Source organism: Sphaerodactylus townsendi, linkage group LG08 (assembly GCF_021028975.2).
Source record: "Sphaerodactylus townsendi isolate TG3544 linkage group LG08, MPM_Stown_v2.3, whole genome shotgun sequence".
Lineage (NCBI taxonomy): Eukaryota > Metazoa > Chordata > Lepidosauria > Squamata > Sphaerodactylidae > Sphaerodactylus > Sphaerodactylus townsendi.
The window spans coordinates 110,660,247-110,678,935 of record NC_059432.1 but is presented as its reverse complement, the minus strand read 5'-3'; the positions used below and the strand labels follow the sequence as shown (position 1 = coordinate 110,678,935).

At 50.1% G+C, this 18,689-nt stretch overlaps 1 protein-coding gene across 2 annotated transcripts in view; it reads right to left on the bottom strand.

The window, feature by feature from the left end:
• The window catches only part of LOC125437893 (solute carrier family 12 member 9-like), a 95,172-nt gene that overhangs the window by 38,761 nt on the left and 37,722 nt on the right, over positions 1 to 18,689 (bottom strand). The window lies entirely within an intron of this gene.

The following is an 18,689-nucleotide window of genomic DNA, read 5'->3' as shown; positions in this document are numbered from 1 at the left end:
GCCGCTGGATGAGTCCTATGGAAGAATGGAAACGGAACACAGAAGCAAAAAAACCCCCAGCCTGAGATCATCCTTTTCTGAGCAGCAGTGGCGTAGGAGGTTAAGAGCTCGTGTATCTAATCTGGAGGAACCGGGTTTGATTCCCAGCTCTGCTGCCTGAGCTGTGGAGGCTTATCTGGGGAATTCAGATTAGCCTGTACACTCCCACACACGCCAGCTGGGTGACCTTGGGCTAGTCACAGCTTATCGGAGCTCTCTCAGCCCCACCTACCTCACAGGGTGTTTGTTGAGAGAGGGGAAGGGCAAGGAGATTGTTTGCCCCTTTGAGTCTCCTGCAGGAGAGAAAGGGGGGGATATAAATCCAAACTCCTCCTCCTCTTCTTCCTCTTCTTCCTCTTCTTCTTCTCGGAGTGCACAAGCTAATCTAGGTCACCAGATAAACCTCTGCAGCATAAGCGACAGAGCGGGGAATCAAACCCGGCTCCCCAGTCTCCTGCAGGAGAGAAAGGGGGGATATAAATCCAAACTCCTCCTCCTCCTCCTCCTCCTCCTCTTCTTCTTCTTCATGGAAAAGGAGACAGGTGATGGAGAAGGAGGGAGGGTGAAGAGCTGGAGAAAAGCCGGGAACTCTTCCCTCTTCCTCAAAGTAGAACAACATTTAAGGTAGCAAATAAGTAGGACAGGGTCCCCCAACAGGGTGCCCGGTGGTGCTGCTGATATCTTTCCTGGCACCCGTCAGGAGTTTTTAGAAAGTGGGTGGGGCCAGAGGCAAGGCTTCTGATTGGCTGTACAGATTTTTACAAATGTCTCTTTGGCAGCAGCTGCCGAAGGATATTCACTCGGTGACTTCAGGTAAGCAGCAGCCGTTGTTCTGCGCCAAGTTCCGCCTCCGCTGGCCTCCATTTTGTGGCTGCGCCCACCAGGCGGGTTCTGAAGGAGCCCACGGGCTCGAAAAGGTCCCAAACCCTAAAGCGGGGGGCCCAGTTCCCTTCCAATCTATCGGGATGGCGTCAGGCCAGTCCTGGCCCTTGGGAGAATTAGATAGCCTCTGAGCATACCTGGCTCGCTTCCTGGTGCAGGGCTGCCAATTATGCCTTTGTGCTTCTGGCAGAGCAGAGAGAGGACGAGCTGTGGGGGGGGGGGGGGGAAGGGGGGGGCTTGGGACAAAAAAGAAAATATCCTATTTCTGCACCTGGCGTGGCTGCCAAGATGGAGAAGGCAGAATAATATCCCGGCCGCGTAGGCGGGTGGGCACGTGTGTGTGAGGAATCGGTTGGACAAGTGAAAGGCCCACCTGTGGCCAACAGACCAGACTGTGAAATGCGGGGTGGGGGGGTCGCCTTTTTGCCCCCCCCCTTCGCCCCACCCCCTCTCTTTATTCTGCACTCAACGCCCGGAGCGTGATTAGCCAGCCCGGGGGCGGGGAGCCCACAAGCTGTGATTTTCTCTAATTGTTGTTTTTGCCGAAAGGTAATTAAAATCCCTTTTTATTTCATGTGTGTCGGAGACCTCAGCGCCGGCTGCAAGCGGGGAGGGGGGGTGGGAGAGGAGAGAGATGGAGGGATGGAATTGCCATTTTGAAGTATGTTGGGGGGGGTGAGACAGTGATGGGGAGGGCATTTCAAATGAAATGAAGAACAGGAGCAGGGGTTACTTCGGGGGGGGGGGGCACTCACACGCCGGGGCCCAAGCTGATCCAGAAAGGAATGCTCAGGATCCACTTCCGCAATGGTCAAAATATCCTGGATTGAGCAAGAGAAATATCCCTGGGCAGCAGAGAATTCCACACGATTCCCGGTGCTAAAGTGCGCCTGCCCCGGTTTTACCCCACCATATTTCCCTTGCCCCGGGATTTCCAAAAATCGCCAAATTGGTGGTTCTTTTCAAATATCCCGGCGTGACCCCGCTGCCATGCAAACACCATGGGAGTAGAAGAGGTCTATTTTTCTCACCTCGCCACTCTAGGTCGACCAGTCAAGAGGCGCATGCCCAGTGGTGGGATCCAAAAATTTTAGTAACAGGTTCCCATGGTGGCGGGATTCAAACTGTGGTGTAGCGCCAATAGGGCTGGGCGGGGCACAACGGGGGCGTGGCCGGGCATTCCGGGGGCGGGGCATTCCTGGGCGGGGCTCTGGCAAGGACGCAGCTGCTGCGCTGGTCCTTGGGCAGGAAACGAATGCACGCAGGCACAGGCTGCCACGCACGCCGGTGCACCTCCTGCTAGACTGATTCAAGTTCTGCGCACTACTGCTGAGGGGAGGGGCGTAACTAAGGCAAAAATCACATGGCAAAATCACCCATTAGTAACCCCCTCTCGGCACACACAAATAATTAGTAACCTACTCTCGGGTACCTGTGAGAACCTGCTGGATCCCACCTCTGCGCATGCCTCTTGCCATGTAAAAACAAAAGACACGACTCGTGCGGAACAAACTGGAGTATTACCTCCCAGTCCTAACTCGGCTCCTGTTAGGAAACGGGCAGCCGTGTGGAGGGAGAAACCGGGATAAAATAGACCCAGGTTAAAAAAAACCCAGTGGTACGCAGGTACAATTTTGCCGTGCGGAAACAAGCTTGGAAACGGTAGCCATAATCCTAAATATGCTGGGACCACAGGGAAGCCATTCAGCAAAGCAAATGGCCTCCGTGCATGTCTAGGTGCAAACTCTTAACTCCTGGAATTCCAGGGCTAAGCTCTGCTATTTAAGAGAGAGTTCTGGACCCCAAGAGGATCCTGTGTCCTCTCACGTGTCCCACCTCTCTCTTGTTATTGTACAGGTCAAGGGTCCTGGCATGGATGAGCGGGTGGGCACTTCTGGAGTTCTGAAAAAAGGGACCGCAAAATGGCTGCCACAAAGGGCAGAGGTCGAGGCAGCCATTTCTGAAGAGTTGCTCCAGGTAAACCCAGCACGATAGAGCGATCAACAGCACTGAACTCTAATCTGGAGAACTGGGTTTGTTTCCCCACTCCTCCACATGAAGCCTGCTGGGTGACCTTGGGCCAGTCACAGTTCTCTCCAGACTCTCTCAACCAGTGGTGGGATTCAAATAATTTAACAACTGGTTGTTTACAAGCACCATTTTAACAACCGGTTCTGCCGAAGTGGTGCGAACCTGCTGAATCCCACCACTGCTCTCAACCTAACTTACCTCACAAGGTGTCTGTTAGGAGGGCAGGAGGAATGTGATTGTAAATCGCTTGATGACGCCTCACAGTAGAGAAAAGCGGGGTATAAAAACTAATTTCTCCTTCGAAAGGGCTGCCTCTCGGGCCATTCTGAGGCCCTTCTAGCTCCGGTGAGGTGGAAGAAAAGGTATATTTGTTTTGGGGAAAAGTGTTTTTCAGGAATCACATCGAGAGAAATCGCTTTGAGGATATCTGTAGCAAGTGGATAGTCTCTCTCTCTCTCTCTCTCTCTCTCTCACTGGCCTTCCCCCTCTCTCTGAACTTTCCCCACTGAACTGAGTAGCTGTAAGCGTCCAAGGTTTTCACTCTGTCAGCAAAGTGCATTCTGGCAGAGTCTCAATCACGGTTCGTAATGTGGCTACAGCGGGGATGTTTTAAAGTCCGCACCTTCACTCTGCCTTATTGCACAGAGCCCAGCTTGGCCTCCCCAATGCTGTCCAGGTGCAGCAGCCCAAGGTTTTTGCGTGCCCCAGGCAAGCGGTGACTTTGGTGTCTCCCCCCTTCAATAAAGAGAAAATCTATAAGTCTGGAGTGAACATTCTACTTACTGGGCTTTCGAAATGAATGGGGGGGGGGGGGGGGATCAATTTCAAAAACCCTCCATGGCCCATCAGGGCAGCCATAGAACGAAGTCGCTACATATGGAGATTTTTGGAGATTCCAGAAGTTACCAAGTTCCCTTAGGAGCTGGAAGGAGGAGGAGGAGGAGGAGGAGGAGGAGAGTTTAGATTTATATCCACCTTTCTCTCCTGTAAAGGGACTCAAAAGGGCTGACAATCTCCTTTCCCTTCCCCCCCCCCCCACAACAAACACCCTGTGAGGCAGGTGGGGCTGAGAGAGCTCCGAAGAACTGTGACTAGCCCAAGGTCACCCAGCTGGCATGTGTGGGAGTTCATGAGATAATCTAGTTCCCCAGATAAGCCTCCACAGCTCAAGCGGCAGAGCAGGGGAATCAAACCAGGCTCTCCAGATTAGAGCGCTCCTGCTCTTAACCACTACACCCCACTGGAGGTGAAGGAAGAGAGGACGAAGAGTAGTTTAGGTTTATACCCTGCTTTTCTCAACCATAAGGGGCTTACAAACTCCATCCCTCCCTTTCCCCATAACAAGCACCTTGTGATTTAGGTGCGGCTAAGAGAGTTCTGAAAAAATTGTGATTGGTCCAAGGTCACCCAGCAGGCTTCATGTGCAGGAGTGAGGGGACATCCAGTTCACCAGACTAGAATTTGTTGCTTGTGTGGAGGAGCGGGGAATCAAACCCAGTTCTCCGGCTTACAGCCCACCATTCTGCAAAGCCCAGTTTACAGCCCACCAACTGCAAGGATTGTCATGCCCTTATATAAAGCAGTGGTGCGGCCGCACTTGGAGTCCTGTGCTCAGTTCTGGTCGCCACATCTCAAAAAGGATATTGAAGAGATAGAAAAAGTGCAGAGAAGGGCAACGAGGATGATTGAGGGACTGGAGCACCTTCCTTATGAGGAGAGGCTGCAGCATTTGGGACTCTTTAGTTTGGAGAGGAGACGTCTGAGGGGGGATATGATTGAAGTCTATAAAATTATGCATGGGGTAGAAAATGTTGACAGAGAGAATTTTTTCTCTCTTTCTCACAATACTAGAACCAGGGGGCATCCATTGAAAATGCTGGGGGGAAGAATTAGGACTAATAAAAGGAAACACTTCTTCACGCAACGTGTGATTGGTGTTTGGAATATGCTGCCACAGGAGGTGGTGATGGCCACTAACCTGGGTAGCTGTAAAAGGGGCTTGGACAGATTGATGGAGGAGAAGTCGATCTATGGCTCCCAATCTTGATCCTCCTTGATCTCAGATTGCAAATGCCTTAGCAGACCAGGTGCTCGGGAGCAGCAGCAGGCCCTTGCTTTCACCTCCTGCAGGTGAGCTCCCAAAGGCACCTGGTGGGCCGCTGCGAGTAGCAGAGAGCTGGACTAGATGGACTCTGGTCTGATCCAGCAGGCTAGTTCTTCTGTTCTTCTGTTCTTATTCTCAACCACTACGCCACTCTGGCTCCTCTTGAGTTTTTGACGCTCTTCAAAATCTGGAACGCTAGGCTTAGTTTATCCAATGGTCAGTACTGCCCTGATGCTGTCTAACTGGAAGCCACTCTCCAATTCCTGAGGCAAGGGCCCGGATCCAACCACCAAACCTAGGACCCCCTGCATTAAAAGCATGTCATGGCCACTCCGCCTCGCACACCTCGGGTGCATTTTATTGAAATTGCTCGGGAGGTACACTGCTATCGCATCCAAATATTACAATCAATTCGGCTGCTTTACAGAGATAATAAACTTTTTCCATTAAACTTAAAAGCCCGCATCTTTCTCTCGAAATAGAGATTCTGCTTCTACAGCAAGAATGGAAATACATCTCTCTTTTTTTTGTTTAACATTAGTCTGACACTTCGACAAATCAACAATCGGCATCGGGATAATGGCGCAGAGGCAGGCTAGCAACACACCCAGCCTCTGGTGATCTCCTCTGGCTGGCAGAACCTCTTCAAGGTCACAGAGGGAAAGGGAACGCTCCTGCCCTGTCATTCACAAGGTCTTACGCAGCTGGAAGGTCCAGTGGTTAGAGCTGGGATTTCTCATCTGAGCGCTACCATCAAGACCCTCATATAATTATACCACATCCTTGCAGTTACCAGTAACCTTGCAGTTTACCTAGATGCCTCCTAAAGATGGGAAAAACTGGTAACCAAAGACAAGGATTCAGAAAAAGAAGAAGAGTTTGGATTTATATCCCCCCTTTCTCTCCTGTAAGGAGACTCAACGGGGCTGACAATCTCCTTTCCCTCCCCCGCCCCCACAACAAACACCTTGTGAGGTGGGTGGGGCTGAGAGAGCTCCGAAGAACTGTGACTACTAGCCCAAGGTCACCCAGCTGGCGTGTGTTGGCGTGCACAAGCTAATCTGGTTCACCAGATAAGCCTCCACAGCTCAAGTGGCAGAGTGGGGAATCAAACCCAGGTCTCCAGATTAGAGTGCACCTGCTCTTAACCACTACACCATACTAATAAAGGTCACAGGAAGAAGAAGAAGAAGAAGAAGAGTTTGGATTTATATCCCCCCTTTCTCTCCTGTAGGAGACTCAAAGGGGCTTACAATCTCCTTGCCCTTCCCCCCTCACAACAAGCACCCTGTGAGGTGGGCGGGGCTGAGAGAGCTCCCAGAAGCTGTGACTAGCCCAAGGTCACCCAGCTGGCGTGTGTGGGAGTTACAGGCTAATCTGAATTCCCCAGATAAGCCTCCACAGCTCAGGCGGCAGAGCTGGGAATCAAACCCGGTTCCTCCAGATTAGATACACGAGCTCTTAACCTCCTACGCCAGTGATGGCGAACCTATGGCACGGGTGCCAGAGGTGGCACTCAGAGGCCTCTCTGTGGGCACGCACAAAGAGTTTATCATGTGGAGGGGAAATAGCCCCCCCCCCCCCCATCTAGGGTGGCCTGGGCCGCTGGGCTTGATTATTAGCATTAAACCTAAGACCTAGTTTTGGGGAAGCAGTGTAGGTAACCCTGTTAAGCGCTGTTAAACCCCGCTGATTTTCATGCAAAGAACTAAAGCATGATCCTTTACCTGAGAGTAAGCTTGGCTGCTGGCAATGGGGCTTGCTTCTGAGTAAACCCTCCTAGGGTCGTGATTCACCCATTGGAAGAGTTGTATAGTTGCTTCAAAGCAAAGCCACCGACTACCACCAAGCTTACTCCTGAGTAACGCATGCCTCAGAGCCAACCATTTTTTCTAAGCTAAAACCTCAGTATCGGGGTTAAATTGCCGTGTTGGCACTTTGCGATAAATAAGTGGGTTTTGGGTTGCAATTTGGGCACCCGGTCTCAAAAAGGTTCACCATCACTGTCCTACGCCATGCTGCTCCTCAACATAGAGTAGTAGTTAAGAGCAGTGGACTAATTTGGAGAACTGGGTTTGATTCCCTGAAGAAGAAGATTTATATCCCCCCCTTTCTCTCCTGTAAGGAGACTCAAAGGGGCTGACAATCTCCTTTCCTCCCCCCCCCCCCCCACAACAAACACCCTGTGAGGTGGGTGGGGCTGAGAGAGCTCCGAAGAACTGTGACTGCTAGCCCAAGGTCACCCAGCTGGCGTGTGTTGGTGTGCACAAGCTAATCTGGTTCGCCAGATAAGCCTCCACAGCTCAAGTGGCAGAGCGGGGAATCCACGCTGGCTCTCAGAAGTCAGATTCGGCTACCAACATGGCTGTGGACTGTAAAGCCAGTCCTAAGAATCCAAATCAAACCAACCCAGATCCCTCAAAGCGGACCTCTTTGGCCGACTTCGCTCAATTGCAGCACCAATGTCCAGCTCCAAATTGCAAAACCGAGAGAAGCCAACTTGTCTACAGATGGGCTTTTCCTGTGTTTCGAAGTCGGTGCCCCTGAGTGCCTGTACCTCGACAACACCTCTCTCGGTGTCTAACAACTGTTTACAACAAAGCGGGCAGAACAACTCGATTTGAGTCCAGTAGCAGCAGAGGGAGAAGGAGTGGCATAGAGGTTAAGAGCAGGTCCACTCTAATCGGGACAACCGGGTTTGATTCCCCGCTCTGCCACTTGAGCTGCGGAGGCTTATCTGGGGAATCAGATTAGCTTGTGAACTCCAGCAGACGCCAGCTGGGTGACCTTGGGCTAGTCACAGTCCTTCTGAGCTCTCTCAGGAGAACAGCACCCTGTATTGGTTATTCATCTGTTTCTGGGCACAATTTCAAAGCACTGGTTCTTACCTGTAAAGCCCTAAACGGCTTGGAACCAGGATACCCGAAAGATTGCTTTCTCTCTCCCTTCCATCCTGGCTATTAAGATCTGCCTCTTGAACCCTCCTCTGTGTGCCCCCACCTTGAGAATTGAGGCAGGTGGAGGTGACAGAGAGAGTCAGTGTGGTGTAATGGTAAAGAGCAGGTGCACTCTAATCTGGAGAACCGGGTTTGATTCTCCACTTGGCCACTTGAGCTGTGGAGGCTTATCTGGTGAGCCAGATTAGCTTGTGCTCTCCAACACACGCCTGCTGGGTGACCTTGGGCTAGTCACAGTTCTTTGGAGCTCTCTCAGCCCCACCCACCTCACAGGGTGTTTGTGGGGGGGGGGGGCGGGAGGGAAAGAAGATTGTCAGCCCCTTTGAGTCTCCTTACAGGAGAGAAAAGGGGGGTATAAATCCAAACTCCTCCACCTCCTCCTCCTCCTTCGAGGTCAACAAGATTTTGGGGTATAAGCTTTCCAGAGGCAAAACTCGTATCTCCAAGGGCCAATCAAAAGCCCTCCTTGGCAAAGGCCTCACCTGGCTCTGCTGAGCTAGATTCAAGTCCAGTCGTACCTTGGAGCCCAACAGGATTTTCAGGGTATAAACTTCAACCTATCTCAGAAGCTAAGCAGACCACCAAGAAGAAGAAGAAGAAGAAGAAGAAGAAGAAGAGTTTGGATTTATATCCCCCCTTTCTCTCCTGCAGGAGACTCAGAGGGGCTTACAATCTCCTTGCCCTTCCCCCCTCACAACAAACACCCTGTGAGGTAGGTGGGGCTGAGAGAGCTCCGAGAAGCTGTGACTAGCCCAAGGTCACCCAGCTGGCGAGTGTGGGAGCGCACAGGCTAATCTGAATTCCCCAGAAAAGCCTCCACAGCTCAGGCGGCAGAGCTGGGAATCAAACCCGGTTCCTCCAGATTAGATACACGAGCTCTTAACCTCCTACGCCACTGCTGCTCCAAGAACATTCCGAAGCAGGCAATTGGCAAATCACCGTTGATTTGTTTCTTGCCTTGATAGTCCTACACTACAGGGTCGCAGTAAGTCTAATACCAGTGTGGTGTAGCGGTCTCAGCCCCACCTGCCTCACAAGGTGTCTGTTGTGGGGAGAGGAAGAGAAAGGAGCTTGTAAGCCACCTTGAGTCTCCATACAGGAGAGAAAGGTGGGGTATAAATCCAAAACTCTCTTCTTCTACCACTTTGACTTGATGGAACTTTCCATCCCCGCCAAAAAGTACTATGTCAATCGTGCTGCCTCCGGCGTGTGCACGGGAGGCAAAGACATCTCTTTTTATCCGCACTGCTCTTCTGCACCTAGTAGCCCCATTTAGTGTTCAGTCACACCTTTACAGCATTCCCCCAAGAATCCTCTTTCTCACCTTTACAAAACCCCTGATATACGAGAGCGAGAGAAGCTTACCGGAGCGTAAGCAGCAAATATGTTCACGCCGTGCTGACGGATCGTAAACAGGGAAATATTATCCTGGGATAACTAATGAGTGCGAGAGAGAGGCCGGGACCTTGTGACCTCAATCAGCAGGGCGAGATTGGGGCCTTTTTCAGCTTCACGGACAGCAAGCAAGGAGAAGCAGGAAAGCCCCCCCCCCCAGTGGGAAGATGCCCTTTCCTCGCTCCGTAATGACTCGCCAGGGCTGCCAAGGAAATCTGTAGAGGAGCACAGACCTGAATCCACTGGAGCAACACTTGGGGCTTTAAGAATCTGGAATTTGGGCAGGGGGGTGCACCGTTTTGTCTGGTATTTCTTAGGATTGGGTTTTAAAGACCTGGAAATGTTTTGAAAAATTCAAAGAAGAAGAAGAAGAGTGTGGATTTAGATCCCCCCTTTCTCTCCTGCAGGAGACTCAAAGGGGCTGACAATCTCCTTGCCCTTCCCCCCTCACAACAAACACCCTGTGAGGTGGGTGGGGCTGAGAGAGCTCAGAAGAACTGTGACTAGCCCAAGGTCACCCAGCTGGCGTGTGTGGGAGTGCACAGGCGGATCTGAATTCCCCAGATAAGCCTCCACAACTCAAGTGGCAGAGCTGGGAATCAAACCCAGTTCCTCCAGATCAGAGTGCATCTGCTCTTAGCCATTGCTCTTAGCCACTACGCCACTGCTGAACTGAACCCTTTTACTAGTAGAGAAGAAGAAGAAGAGTCTGGATTTATTTCCCAGCTTTCTCTCCTGTAAGGTGGCTTACAGGTGGCTTACAAGCTCCTTTCCCTTCCTCTCCCCACAACAGACACCTTACAGTGAGGCAGGTGGGGCTGAGAGAGTTCAGAGAGACATGGGACTAGCCCAAGGTCACCCAGCAGGAATGTAGGAGTGTGGAAACACATCCGGTTCACCAGATAAGCCTCCGCCACTCAGGTGGAGGAGTGGGGAACCCAACCCGGTTCTCCAGATCGGAATCCACCTGCTCTTAACCACACTGTCTCCCCGTTTTTTTCCAGAAATTCTTTTTTCCCCCTTCATTTTATTGAACTTGATTCCGGAAATTTCCAAGCCATCTCTGAAGGTAGTGCTGAGCCTGTTTGGACTTTGGAGGCAGTCAGTCAGTAATAAGCAAGGGAGAGAGAAGAGAGTCTCCCCCCATCGTTTTTTTTTAATGGGCGCAAGGCCAAAGTGGCCTGGAAAATGCTGGAAAAAATGACATTTTTGAGAGTTCACTTTTTGGTCCTCTTCTATTACTCCTATCTTTAAGAGTGCAATGTCAACATTAGCCCAAATAAACTCAAAAATACACACGTTGCACTCTGGCTGTGTCTAATCTTATATATTAATCTTATATATAATTGAACAACTTAACACTTCTATTTGTATTTACATTTCCTTATTTCTCTGACAAAGTTCTTAAAGATACAGCATAAGTCTTCCAACTCTTATAACTAAACATAAATAATCACTTAGTCCATTCAATTCTTTGTTCAGAAACAAAACTTCAGTTCCATATAGTCCATATATAAATTCTGTAGGTTCTACATAGAAACGTCTCATGCGTATAGAACGTTTTTCGTGCGTCTTCCTCAGTATGCCAATATGTTCAAACAACTTCCATCAGTTCTTTGAGGCTTCTAATGGGTATATTGGCTCTCTGTTAAGAGTTGCCCGCTCCCATCTCTGCCTTCCGTTTGTCTTTCGCTGACTCATAGACTCTTCTATTACTTCCATTTTGGGTGGCGGGGAGAGAAAAAAAAAACGTAAAAAATACCGACAAGGTGTTTTCGGTTCATCTTTGTCGAAAACACGCCCCTATTTGTGAGCTCAAGACACGTTGGAAGCAAGACTGTGCCAAAGAAGGAACAGAACAGAACTGTTCATCCACAGTGTGACCTTGGTTTTTCAATGCTTGGCAAATACATCAACAGGTCACTTGCCTGTTCTGTTACGGGAGCAGCGGTGGCGTAGTGGCTAAGAGCAGTGGCTAAGAGCAGGTGCACTCTGATCTGGAAGAACCGGGTTTGATTCCCAGCTCTGCCGCTTGAGCTGTGGAGGCTTATCTAGGGAATTCAGATTAGTCTGTGCACTCCCACGCACGCCAGCTGGGTGACCTTGGGCTAGTCACAGCTTCTCGGAGCTCTCTCAGCCCCACCTACCTCACAGCGTGTTTGTTGTGAGGGGGAAGGGCAAGGAGATTGTCAGCCCCTTTGAGTCTCCTACAGGAGAGAAAGGGGGGATATAAATCCAAACTCTTCTTCTTATTATTATTATTGATCTTGCTCCTTAGACTCACACTTCTGACAGGCTGTCTGATCTGGAGTGTTTCCAAAGCAGAACGTCTTATGGGGAAAAAGCGGCAAAGGTAGCCAGGAAAGCTGTGGAGGTGTGGTGGAAATGGTTGCTAGCCAGTCGGTGTTTTCCACAGCTGGCTTGAACCCAGATCAAAATGGTTGTTGTGGGTTTTCTGGGCTGAGTGGTTGTGGTCTGGTAGATTTTGTTCCTAACATTTCGCCTGCATCTGTGGCTGGCATCTTCAGAGGTGTATCACTAACAGACTTCCCTCTGTGATACACCTCTGAAGATGAAAACAAGCCAAATGGTGTGTAACGTAAATGACAGAGGAACAAAACAGCGCGTCACACACTGAAGACGGAGAATCAATATATTCAGTGAATGTATTTATGTATATTTAAATTGTCCAGGTACTGAATCCAACAATTGTACATCCAGTTTTTTCAATTCAATTTCAATTCCATATAGAAAGTACTTCCCAAACGACTCGCGCGTTTATAAGTACGTTTTCACTGTAGTCTTCCTCAGGAGAAGCAATTCTTTCAGGAAAATTATTCATTCATTTGCCATTCATTTGTAGAAACACCTCTGAAGATGCCAGCCACAGATGCAGGCGAAATGTTAAGAACAAGATCCACCAGACCACGGCCACACAGCCCGGAAAACCCACCACAACCAGTTGAATCCGGCCGTGAAAGCCTTTGACAACCCGGATCAAAAGGATCGAACCGTGCAAAAAGGTTTTTTCTTTTCCCAGAGCCCCTTTGGGATAGAGAACGGCACATTGCCTCTGAAGTCTGCACTTCCAATGTTCTGTCTGTCTTCACCCTGAAGCCTCGGCTGCTGGCAAGTGTGGAAACTGAGTTAACACTAAAAGGGGGGCGGGGAGCCGTTCCAGGAATGCTGTCTCCCCCTCCCCACCGTCTCCTGCTCCCCTCCGTTTAATTACCACTAATGTAAACTGTGCTCCATAAAACCGCTGGCACACTGCCCCGGGAACCGAGCAGGACAAGTCCCATAAATTCACTGCAAAGAGCTGAAATGCACTCTCCGGGTCTTTTCTTGTCTCTGAAGCCCCCCCCCCTTCCCCCCCCCCCATGCCTTCCCTTTCCCTTCTTGGCTAAAAACGGTATTTGCTCAAGGGCAAAAGCTTTTTAAACAGGATCATAAATGCTTATTACACGGGCGATGTGCTCAGCTTGATGGGATTAGCAAGGGGGAGAAATTGATCACTAGTCTCCCCCCCCCCTCACGGAGCAGAGGAACGCTTGCCTGCAGAGGGAGGGGATCCCCGAGTCAGCGGGCGGGCGGGTGGGATTTTCTGCAAGCAAAGGAGAGGAGGGTGGGGGGAGACGTTCCCGCCTCCCAATCCAGAGGTGCACGTTGGCAAGAGCCTGGAACTTTTCAACCAATGTCACTCAAGGAAACCATGCAGGGGCAGGTTGGCTTACCCCAAGGTGGGGCAGCTGCCAAGCCCTGTGGCTTCGGGGGGGGGGGGGGCACTGCTGACTTCCCGCTCACACACCCCCATCGCCAGTTTGGAGTCAGAATGGTGTAGTGTTTAAGAGCAGGTGGATTCTAGAGCAGGTGGATTCTAATCTGGAGAGCCGGGTTTGATTCCCCACTCCTCCACATGAGTGGCAGAGGCTTATCTGATGAACCAGATGCGTTTCCGCTCTCCTACATTCCTGCTGGGTGACCTTGGGCTAGTCACAGTTCTCTCTGAACTCTGTCAGCCCCACCTACCTCCAAGGTGTCTGTTGCGGGGAGAGGAAGGGAAAGGAGCTTGTAGGCCACCACGAGTCTCCGGCTGAATCCCCATTGAAAATTAAATATGGATACAACCCGGTTTCAAAAGAAATGGCACCTTTTCATCGAGGTTTCAGCCTCCCCACTGCGGCGTGTGTATATGTGATGAGGACACCCATCTCAATCACTCTTTTAAACAGTGAAGCAATCCCCACCACCACCCAATAGAACGCACAATCTGCTCAGCTGCTGCTCCTTCCTCGTCCTGATTGGCTGTCTTGCCGTGTTGGGGTGGGAACTTTTTTTTTGGTGCGAAATAAACAGGCTAACGTTTAAGCGAGTACGGTTGTTTCGTGCACACGTTGAAGAAGAAGAAGAAGAAGAAGAAGAAGAAGAAGAAGAAGAAGAAGAAGAAGAAGAAGAAGAAGAAGAAGAAGAGTTTGGATTTATATCCCCCCTTTCTCTCCTGCAGGAGACTCAAAGGGGCTTACAATCTCCTTGCCCTTCCCCCCTCACAACAAACACCCTGTGAGGTGGGTGGGGCTGAGAGAGCTCCGAGAAGCTGTGACTAGCCCAAGGTCACCCAGCTGGCGTGTGTGGGAGTGTACAGGCTAATCTGAATTTCCCAGATAAGCCTCCACAGCTCAGGCGGCAGAGCGGAGAATCAAACCCGGTTCCTCCAGATTAGATACACGAGCTCTTAACCTCCTACGCTACTACTGGGCCTAGAGCGGGGCTTAGAGTGGGGAAATTCAAAGGCAAGGCGGAGACAGGGGAGTGCCAAGAAGGGATCCAGGGCTAGCTGAAGGTTTGCTGGCTTTATTTATTTATTTACTCTATTGATACCCTGCCTTTCTCCCTCTTGGGTCCCCAGGCGGCCTGCATCGTTCTCCTCTCCTCCGTGTCATCCTGACAACAACCCTGCGAGGCAGCTTGCGTGGGGGTGTTCAGCCTAACCTAACAGCGGGCGATTGGCCCAAGTCACCCAGCAAGATTCCACAGCGAAGGGCGGGATTTGAACCCGGATCTCCCAAATCCTGATCCACTACTCCACAGGTGTCAAACTCGCGGCCCTGCAGATGTTATAGACTACAGTTCCCATCGTCCCCTGCCGACATGATGCTGGCAGGGGACGATGGGAACTGTAGTCCATAACATCTGCAGGGCCGCCTGTTTGACACCTACGCGCTGCTATAACCGCTACATCATGCCAGCTGTTGGGGAGGGTTAGGGGGATCTCTGCTGAGATTTGAAATCGCATCCCGTTATTTGGGGACGTGCTCTGCATCGGGATGGAGGCCTACAGTCAAAAGAAACTTCGGGGCTCTGACGCCGCGGGAGTGCTTGTAAGAGACCTGGATCGCAGTGTGAACTGAAGAGCCTCCTGGAATTTCCTTCAGGGATTTCTCCGGCCCTGTTTGGTTTGGGAACCCTACATCAATGCCCTGCCTCTGGTTGTGTTTTCGTTTTACATTTTGTCTAGGGAAGGCTTCTGAGGAGACAGATGGCGAACGATGATTTTTTTTAGAGCACAGATTATTTTATGATTGGCTGCTGTGTGTTTTTCAGATTGCGTTCGAGGGTTTTGGTTTTGGGGTGTCATAATTTGTCTGTTTATTGCTTGGAAGGCTGCCACGAAAACGCACGCGAGTGAGCTGGGAGGCTGGCTTAGAACTCGGAGATGAAATCAGGAACAGTCAAAAGGCCCACGATTCCCCCCACGCCTCACTCAAAGCTGCTTCTCTCCAGCTTCAAATGTCTTCTACAAACACCTGACCCATAAGACTGGGGGGGGGGTCCCCAACCATTTTCAGCCTGCAGACTTTTAGGAATTCCGACACAAGGGGAGGGGAAGCATCCACAGCACAGCTGCCATGGGAGTTGAAGCCAGACACAAAATGTCACTGAGTGAGGCAGTGGCTCTATTTAACAGGCTGCTTAAAAGAAATCATTAAAATTAGCTTCTTACAAATGTACCTTACCTTCAATCATGAACATAAGAACATAAGAACTAGCCTGCTGGATCAGACCAGAGTCCATCTAGTCCAGCACTCTGCTACTCGCAGGGGCCCACCAGGTGCCTTGGGGAGCTCACAGGCAGGATGTGAGAGCAATGGCCTTCTGCTGCTGCTGCTCCCGAGCACCTGGTCTGCTAAGGCATTTGCAATCTGAGATCAAGGAGGATCAAGATTGGGAGCCAGAGATCGACTTCTCCTCCTTAAATCTGTCCAAGCCCTTTTTAAAGCTATCCAGGTTAGTGGCCATCACCACCTCCTGTGGCAGCATATTCCAAACACCAATCAGAAGAAGTGAAGAAGTGTTTCCTTTTATTAGTCCTAATTCTTCCCCCCAGCATTTTCAATGAATGCCCCCTGGTTCTAGCATTGTGAGAAAGAGAGAAAAATTTCTCTCTGTCAACATTTTCTACCCCGTGCATAATTTTGTAGACTTCAATCATATCTCCCCTCAGACGTCTCCTCTCCAAACTAAAGAGTCCCAAATGCTGCAGCCTCTCCTCATAAGGAAGGTGCTCCAATCCTTCAATCATCCTCATTGCCCTTCTCTGCACTTCTTTATGAAGTAAAGATCCTTGCGCTGTGGGGCAGCTGCTGCCAAAGCGACTTTTAAAAATTCTGGACAGCCGCTTAGATCTCCAGTGGCTAGTCAGAAAACCCTGTAAGGCAATACCACCCTCTTCCCCACCAAACCACGTTCTAAAAACAACTGACAGAGAAAGAAAAGAGAAGAAGAGTCTCCTGTAAGGAGACTCAAGGTGGTTTACAAGCTCCTTTCCCTTCCTCTCCCCTCAACAGACACCTTGTGAGGCAGGTGGGGCTGAGAGAGTTCTGAGAGAACAGGGACAAACCCAAGGTCACCCAGCAGGAATGTAGGAGTTCGGAAACGCATCTGGTTCACCAGATAAGCCTCTGCCGCTCAGATGGAGGAGTGGGGAATCAAACCTGGTTCTCCAGATTAGAATCCACCTGCTCTTAACCACTTCACCACGCTGGCTCTCGTGACAGGTGTCATGAAAGGAGTCAGGGTGGACCACGGTACCTGAAAGCCATGTAGGAAATCCCCGCTTTTAAAACAAAACAAAACATCGTCCTTGTCCCAGTGTGAAAAGAAGCCCTTAAAAATGCATCCCTGCTTCTTAATCCCAACATGGAGAATTGTTGATTGTAAGCTTATCGGGGCAGGTTCTCGTTTCTTGGATGTTATTTCACAAAGCATCACACACTCCGAGAAGGCACAGAACATTTTAAACAGGGATAGTTGGTCCTTCCTTACACATGAAAGATGGTCTTTGCTTACAAATGTACACCCTACAACAGTGGTGGTGAACCTATGGCACGGGTGCCAGAGGTGGCACTCAGAACCCTCGCGTGCACAGAGTTCATCATGTGATAATCGTGCAATTATTTCAGGGAGATTATTAGCACTAAACCTAAGACCTAGTTTTGGGGAAGCAGTGTCGGTAACCCTGTTAAGCGCTGTTAAACCCTACTGATTTTCATGGGAAGAACGAAAGCGTGCTCCTTTACCTGGGAGCAAGCTCGGTTGCTGGCAATGGGGCTTGCTTCTGAGTAAACCCTCCTAGGGTCGTGATTCACCTGTTCGAAGCGTTGCACAGTTGCTTCAAAGCAAAGCCACCGACTACCACCAAGCTTACTCCTGAGTAACGCACGCCTTGGAGCCAACCGTTTTTTCCATACTAAAACCTCACTATTCAAGTTAAACTGCCGTGTTGGCACTTTGCGATAAATAAGCGGGTTTTGGGTTGTAGTTTGGGCACTCGGTCTCGAAAAGGTTCGCCGTCACTGCCCTACAAGGTGTAGTGTGGGGATGGCAGAGATGGGAGCACTTGGGTGTCTCTTTCTACACACCTGGGTTATCACCTGTGGGTTAGCACAAACGTATGGAATGTTGACCAAAAATCTAAGGGTTAAAACCCTCAATTTTTAAAAAAACTTGCAACATCTGTGCATTGACAGATGTCAGAAAGGAAAGGAACCCATTCTGTAGGGATGAGCCCCGCGAACCCAGCAGAGCCTCAGAAAGAGCGCAGGAATGCCTGTGCCATCTGTGTCCTTCTGGGCGCACACGCTCACCCATCTCCCAGACCCCCCGTGAGTCACAGGTCATGAACTACCTGACTCACGGTCACCAGGTGTCCCAGACAAAGGGACAAAGGGGCGCTTGCCCCCAGGTATGGATTAGACCCAGACGTGAACGTTTCCTCCCGCACGTAGGCGACCTCATGATGTCATGTATCATATGATATTCTCCCGCTCTCCCGCCTCCGATATACGCCCCCATTGAAACCCTAATAAAAGGTGCCAGGGACTAGCACACGGCAGAGTTGCCAGATCCAAGGATCACGCTTCCTGCTGCTGGCTCTCTCCACCGGATGATATCGCTGCATCTCACCTCTTCCTTGCGACCCTCGCGGGCCGACTTCACATTCCTTTCCTCCGTAGTTCCTACAAGTCCCTGGGAGGTTCCGCACATGCCGAATAATGCACTTTTGATACACTTTGCAGCTAGGTTTTACTGTGCGAAACAGCAACATTCACTTGGAAACAATCGTTAAAATGCCTTGGAACCAGATTGAAAGTGCATTATGCGGCATGTAAGATAGCGCCCCGCATATAGTAAGTATATAGTAAGTATATACAAATACGCATTAAAATCATAGGCTGATTCCGCATGGGCCAAAAACAGCGGTGTGAAAATGGTGTGAAAATGGTGTAAACCTTTTAACACCGTTTTAAATCCTTTTACACCCTTTTCACACCATTTTCACACCGCTGTTTTTGGCCCATGCGGAATCTGCCATAGATATTAAACTTCAGGATATCTCTGCTCCTTTCAACCCACACAACATATCAAACTTTTTCAAAGTGCTTCTCCTGCATTATTTTGTTATCAACCTTACAACAACCTTGTAAGTTAGACCAGTATTCTAATTCTCCTCCAGATATTACAGACTTGGGGCGGGATGAGGTAAGAACAGATTGCTTAATTTATTTATTTTATTTATTTATTTTTGGAACTTTTATACCGCCCCATCCCCGAAGGGCTCTGGGCGGTGTACAACAGGTAAAAACAATAATACAGGTAAATAAAACATTAAAAGCAGCAACGATTAACCACAGTTATCAGAAGAGTAAAAATATAAATGTAAATGGGCCCAACATCTTAATTTTAAGATTCCCTCCCCACCCCCCACCCCAAGGGAGGCGTGG